Source organism: Schistocerca americana, chromosome 4 (assembly GCF_021461395.2).
Source record: "Schistocerca americana isolate TAMUIC-IGC-003095 chromosome 4, iqSchAmer2.1, whole genome shotgun sequence".
In the NCBI taxonomy this organism is placed as follows: Eukaryota; Metazoa; Arthropoda; class Insecta; order Orthoptera; family Acrididae; genus Schistocerca; species Schistocerca americana.
The window spans coordinates 588991662-588999195 of NC_060122.1; positions in this window are offsets into that span (position 1 = coordinate 588991662).

Sequence of the window (7534 nt, forward strand, 5' to 3'; positions counted from 1 at the left end):
CATGGCAAAATATAGACCCACATACATCATCATTGAAATAAAGAATGGCAACAATTGCAGTAAACAATACAGATAAAAAAATAATACATCATAAAATAAGTTCCAAGATGCTACTCCAGTCAGGTGTAAAATGAAAGTGCACAACGGAAAATACTGAATGCAAAAATCAAGATTTGACCCTGTCTGACTACCCGCTGAAGCAGATCTTAGGATCTCTTAATTGTTATGTTATTTCCTCCTCCTTGCTCTTTAACATACAAATTACAACCTAAACATAAATGAACGATGAAGGGAACTAGTAATAAATGAATTATAAATGTTGTTTCTGATTATACATTTATCACAGATTAAAAACCCTTAATATTGCAAATGTATATATTTCCTAACTAATATTACTGATCAATTGCCCAAATCTGCCACTTTTTATGGCTACGCGGCCTAATATAAATAACAGAAGATGACTGGCATTATGTACGTACCAAACACTAGAAGACACTATTTTCAAAGATGATTTACAGTGGTGTGCAATCTCAGTGGAAATAAAACTTACGTGATCACGGCTGTTAGCCTTAGAGACCTAATAAGCCGAAGAAATTAGCAACATCACCGTATGTACTGCATCCGGTGCATCGGAGTAATGGTTCTCGTACACGTTAGCGATGATGGAAGAACTCCATCCACAAAATAAACTCTGAACTCTAGAATGGCAGAAGGCGGTCCTGTGACTAGTATAATCTAATACTGTCTTCTCCTCTCTGTGTTCTACAGACAAAAAACGCGAACTCCCAGCTACAAGGACAGAATTCAAATAACGTCTCTACTTGAGTGTAGTAGACAGAAGCGCTCTCAATCACTGAATGTTGCGTACTCAATTTCGACTCCCTACCCAGAGGTGAAGTCCAGAATCATATAAGTTTGCAACAGTACAGTACCTAACTGTTCTAACTATAAAATCTCCTGAGAGCAAAGACAGCAAGTTGTCTGTACCAACAAAAGCTGGTACTGAGTGACCGTCAAACACGGTCACTCAAAATGGAAGACCATATTCTCTCCACCGCTGGCTTCCCAGCAAAGCTCGGCTCCCCTCCCCCGTAACTGCAGAAGGCAAATCATATTGTCAAAACCACAGAATATTCTCCCTCTCTGCAGATTCTTCTGAATGTTGACCAACCATATTTTAGTCTTTTGTCATCCAGCACAGAAAGCTTGCAAGGAAATAGCAATCCCCGTTAATTAGGAATACTTACAATGGTACACTTCTCCGAGTAAAAATCCTCGGAAATAACCCAGCTGCGTGATTTCCGAGGTAACGATTCCCTGTTCTTCTTTGATGCATCCCAGATTTTCAGAGTTTCCAAAGTATTTTCTGGTTAGCCTTCCGGTCCCACTGCAAATCTGCCCAGTCGCTGCTGTATTGTGCTTCAGCGCTCAGGTACCCCGACCGTCCGTCTTAGCTACTTCCTGTGTTAAGCAGGACCATAGCTGTGCAGGCTTTTCCACCCAGGGCTTGAGTTACGCCTGCCATTTCATTTCCACTGGCGTTCCAACCCTTACTAGTGTAGGCAATCATTCATTACGCCATTTTGATAGTAAAGACACTCCATCACCTTTCATGCAATAAGTGTTAACAGCTATTTACAAGGTGTACGTGGCAATTTCAGTCTTCTTTAAATATTCATATATACAATGTACAACCTATCAAATGATACCTAATTTTGGTTGTAAATCACGGCAGAGTATGTAGATCAGTGCTTGTAAGGTGCAAATTATAACCACCTTACAAAGTTAGAGGTAATTTACTGTGAAATATTTCAGAGGCATCGCATTACGATATGGATCAGAGGTAAGCTCGAGTACAGGTCTAATTATTAGCTCCTCAGTGAATAACTCATTATGCCAGTGTCTTCAGAAAGTTGCATTACTCCAACCAAAGTTCTATCTCTATTATTACTACCAGCTCAAAATTAAATGTCACTGTTCCGTGTGGGGACTCCTTGTCAATGTATTTATATGCCTTGAGGGAGATGCATAACAAGTTTGATGTCAACAGCAGAAATATGCTTTATCCATATAATTTGGGAAGAGCCTGTTTCTCTTTTTCTCAGTATGTCATGACTAAAAGCAGCCAAAATTGCCTGCAAGTTGGTAGTTAACTTCTATGTAATAACCTGGGAGATGAACTGTAAGGACTCACTCAAACCAGTAAGTTCGTACTGAAAATGAACTAGGTGTGGAGTTTCGTGTACGTGGTCACTGTTTTATAAAACAGTGTTTAATAATGTCGACTGTTCAATTTTTTTGTTCATGATTTTGCATTCTACTTGCTGACTGGATATGAACACCTTGATATCAGGCTCCATATTAAATATGCCACATCAAATAACAAAAAACAAATCTGTCCATTGTGCCCCTAAATATGTTGTATCTCCAGCTAATATCTTTCAACATAATTATGGTATTAATAAGATACACATCACAGGTCTGTAGGCGTGAAGGTCACAGCGTCAAGGTGGCTACAGAAAGTTATGTCGGATATTTCACATATTGTCACTATTTGCTGTAGATATGTGTTCTACCACATTTTCTCCATATAGTGGAGATGCTGAGTCAGATAGGCACAACAAAAGATTGTCATACACAAATGCGACTGCAGTCTGCATGTGTGTGTGCGTGCGCGCGCACGCACGCTATCCTTTCCATTATATTGTTATATTCCATATTGGATTTTCCAATATTGAATTCTAGCACATATTCTGAAAGCTTGTGAGCAAGAATAATGACTATTGTATCTTGCAGCAGCGTACCATAAAGATTCTGTTATGTAGCATTGCTGGGATATTATATCACCTTTGTTAGATTAAAGTGAACACTAGTTCTGATCCTTTATATTCCATAGGGGCTCACCACTCTTTGGCAGATTCATGCTTGGCTACCATGGGGCCCCAGCCTCGGCAGCACTTTTTCCCTTCCGTGCTGTACGTCTATTCTCTTGCTATTCTATTCCCCTTCCCTTGGGAAACATGTCTGGGGTATTACTGGGAATGTTGTACATTCTGCCGCTGACCTGACAGTTTTCATTTTGACCGTCTTTTCCTTTGTTTGTTTCCCTTCTCCTCTCGTTCCTCCACTTCAGCATCTGAGGATCCTGTTTTTTTCTTCTTCCTCCCCGTGCACTCCTGAAGGACAGCCCATGTCTCTGATGTGTAAAAGGTGACTGGGTAACGTGCAGTTCCCAGCCCTGGGTCGACAGTTAGGGTTTGCATGTACCCCCTGGTACAGGCCAGGCCCAGGGAGGGGTTTTTGCCAGAGCTGTAAACTTTCCCAAATTGTCAATTAGTCCCTCCGTCAGCTGTTTGGGAGGTGTGAACAGTTATCTAAGGCAGGTGCGCCCCTTGTGAAGGGGGCCCCCAGTCGGAAGGGGCGCGCCATCGGAGACATAGGCAATCATGGGAGATTTCCTCGCGATGAGTCAATCATCCTCTCCATCAATATCGTCGAAACGTAAATGTAATGAGGCTAATGATTCGAAGGCCCTTCCCACTGCACTGTGGTTCCTTACGGTATCACATATTGAAGACGGTCAGTCCTTCATCATGGTCAATCCATTTATTATTCAGAAAGGTGTTGATGCCATTGCTGGCCCTGTGAAATGCTGCTCTCATTTACAGCACTTTGCTTTTGGAGACGGCTTCTGATTCTCAAGCACAACTGTATTCACCTGCACAAAAGTCATGTTCCTCCTGACGCCGAATTCCCTCTATATCTAACTTTAATCTGTCCATTTCCCTTTCCAAATTTTCTAACCTACCCGCCCGATTAAGGGATCTGACATTCCACCCTCCGATCTGTAGAATGCCAGTTTTCTTTCTCCTGATAACGACGTCCTCTTGAGTAGTCCCCACCCGGAGACCGAATGTGGGACTATTTTACCTCTGGAATATTTTACCCAAGAGGACGCCATAATCATTCAACCATACAGTAAAGCTGCATGTCCTCGGGAAAAATTACAGCTGTCGTTTCCCCTTGCTTTCAGCCGTTCGCAGTACCACCACAGCAAGGCCGTTTTGGTTAATGTTACAAGGCCAGATTAGCCAATCATCCAGACTGTTGCCCCCGCAACTACTGAAAATCCTGCTGCTCCTCTTCGGGAACCATACGTTCGTCTGACCTCTCAAACAGATACTCCTCCATTTTGGTTGCACCTATGGTACTGCTTATCTGTATCTCTGAGACCCGCAAGCCTCCTCACCAAAGGCAAGGTCTATGGTTCACATAAAGTACAAATACGCTAGTACTCAGAGGAGTTACTAAACGTAAAATGGATGAAGATATTGAACAAGAATCGTGAAAGGAAGGAAGTAAGTTTGAAATTTTACCGCCGGTTGATGACATTGTTATTAGCGGGGGAGGGGGAGCTCGATTTAAGAAAAACCAGGGAAAACTTAAATCGGGGTGATGGAAGGGAGTACAAACCCTACTTCTCCTTAAAGCGAATCCACTGTGCTAGTCCAGCACCTTGCTTGGTAACCGCGGAAAGAACACACGGTCCCCATGCGTTGGTTCATGATAAAATTAAGACCATAGGGACCCGTATAGCGGTCTGCCCGCTTTGTGGTAGGACCTGGGTCACCGACATAACGCGAAATTTTCCCACGTTTTTCCACTGTAATATCGCTTGTATTTTACGGTAATAAATTCAGGCTCTGAGAGATTAAAATCCTGACCTGTTTCACCACCTCCTCAACAGTGCGTTTGTCTGCTGGCCCACCTCTGGAACGCCATATTACTGTCATTCTGCATGGAATGGTTTCGGCAAGCTATTGGTAGGTACCAGGAAGCGTGGCGCACCAGACTTCTACGCTCACATCACGCAATTTCCGTAACTAACGGACCAGTGTTTGCTGGTACGGAGCTGGCGACCGATAGTGTGCTACGTGTGTTCCTTCGAGTTTGCATCAGGCAAATTAGATGGCCGACACATCAGCCTGAGTTCACTATCATTCTCCTCACAAACAGCTGCAGCACGATTCTGACTACGTAACACGGACAGTTATCCTAGTGGAAGATGCCATCTGGGAAGTCATCAAGCATGAATGGATGCAGGTGGTCCGCAATAATGTTCACAAATCCACAGCTGCCATGGTGCCTTCTGTACCTACCACTGATTCCATGGAAGCCCATGTGGACGCCCCCCCCCCCCCCCCTCATAGCACAAAGCTGTCCCCACCGACCTGCGTCTGAGGTGCGATATACGTTTCGAGGATACACGTTTCGCCTGGAAGACATCATACCCAGGCACGACTATCGACCTGATGTAAAAAGAAACGTAATTCATCCGACCATGCGTTACTTTTCCATTGATCTACAGTCCAATCTCCATGATCCAGTGTCCACTGAAATCGTAAATGATGATGTCGTTGGGTCATCTTGGGAACACGTAGTAGTGGTGTGCTGCGGAACGCCGTGTTCGACAATGGGTCCTGATCGGTGTACTCTTAAACACTTGTTTCTGCACCAGCATTGCACTCTGTCGTCAGACATCCCACAGATAGCTGCCTATCCTGCATTACAGAGCAGGCAAGACTCCGACCTCCACATTTCGTGATGAGGCATTGACGTTGACATCTTGCTGCCTTTTAAAGGCACACTTGCATGCTGAGCTTTTCTTAGCAGGAAACGTAATTATAAGTAATGAAATAAATAATTTGAGCCATAGATATAGTCCACGGCTGTATAAATATTGTATGCAGCTGCTGGAAACATTTGAAGGTTTTTGATCGTCATATTATTGGCGAAAGAGGAAGAGTCACCTTTTGTTTTTTAGGTCTTGTCCAGATCGGACGTATGTGGCACACCGCCATTAATCCTACAAATATTTCATTATTTTATTCACGAGTTGCAACCTAACGGCACTCGTAATCACATAATGTAAGTGTACTTATAATTGTGTTTTCATTTCAGAATATAGTTATTACTAACCTATTATGTTTTGTTTTGTGTCTTTAATTATTGTTGGGTGACTTGGCTTGGCAAAAGGTTCCGTACTTTTGAGAAAAAAGTCGTCCAGCACGAACCACCGTCGTCTTCGGGTGCTGTCTTTTCACGAAGTCCGATATCAGAGAAATCACACAGAGAAGAAAACAGTTAAAAATACATGAACGGACCTTCAACGAAAATGCCATGCACAAGCGGAGAGAGTTTGTATAAATTTACTTAAACTGAATTACTTTAATTCATTGTATAGTCTCGATCCAGTTAAGAAGAACCAAAAAAAATTAATTAAACCCTACTAGTGATTTCACAGTTCTTCAATCACTTTCCAAGCATGTTCCCGGCAGTAGCAGGCGAAACGCCAACCACCTTCGCCGTTTCGAAGATGTTCCTCCCCAGGCCCCAAATCGGCCCGGACCCCATGAAGCCATGGATCGAAGTTGTCACCAAGGCACTGTGCAAGTTGCTGGTGCTTCCATAACGGTGTGGACTGTGTTGATATGGAATGGCCGAGTGCTCTGGTCCAACTGAACCAATCATTCACCGGAAATGATTATATTTGGGTACTTGGGTACCATTTCAAGCAATTCATGGACTTCATGTTCCCAAACAATGATGGAGTTTTTATAGATGACAATTCGCCATGTCACCAGGCCGCAGTTGTTCGCGATTGGTTTGTGGGACATTCTGGACAATTCGGGCGAGTGATTTGGCCACCCAGGCCGCCATACATGAATCCCATCGAACATTTATGGGGCATAATCGGGAGGTCAGTTCGTGCACAAAATCTTGCACCGGTAACGCTTTCGCAATTATGGTTTTTGATGCAGATATCTTTCCTCAGCATTTAAGCAACAGCAACGTTCCATGTAACTGACAAGATCATACATATTCTTCATTTATCACGCTGTTTGCACTGTATTACTGAGTGTTTATTTGCTTATATTTTACATTGTACGCCCCCGTAGCCGTTCTGGCCACATAAGAGTCAGTCTGACCCGACCGATGGCCATGTCATCCATTCAGTCACAAGGAAGGTAAAATAGTGTGTGAATTTTTTTAAAAAATAAATAATTTCTAAAGAATTACTAAAGGATTTTTAAGGCTACATCTATGCAACTGGTCTCTGACTTCTTGCTTAGAAATTTAAAAAAAAAACACGTGTTTCTGGAAATTCAAAATGAACTGCAATAGGGTATGAAGATTTTTAAGACAATATTTCTATACATTAAAAAATTTTAAATTTAAATTTATAAAAAAATGGTTTTCATTCATCCGTTAGATTTGAAGAAATATTAGTTAGGGGATGAAAGTTGCTATGGAAATATCTCTACAAGGACGCAAAACGCATGATTAATAATAATAACTTTTGGTCAGAAGTACATTAGGAAAAGACCCTGCTTATATGGCCTTAATTAGCTTGAAAAGCTTAGAAGGAGTTGCAATTTGTGAACAACATAAAATTCGATTCAATAAAAACAAAAAGATGTCTGCACGACATTCACTCTACGCGAGCGAAACAGCGGGCGCTAAGCTAGTGTTA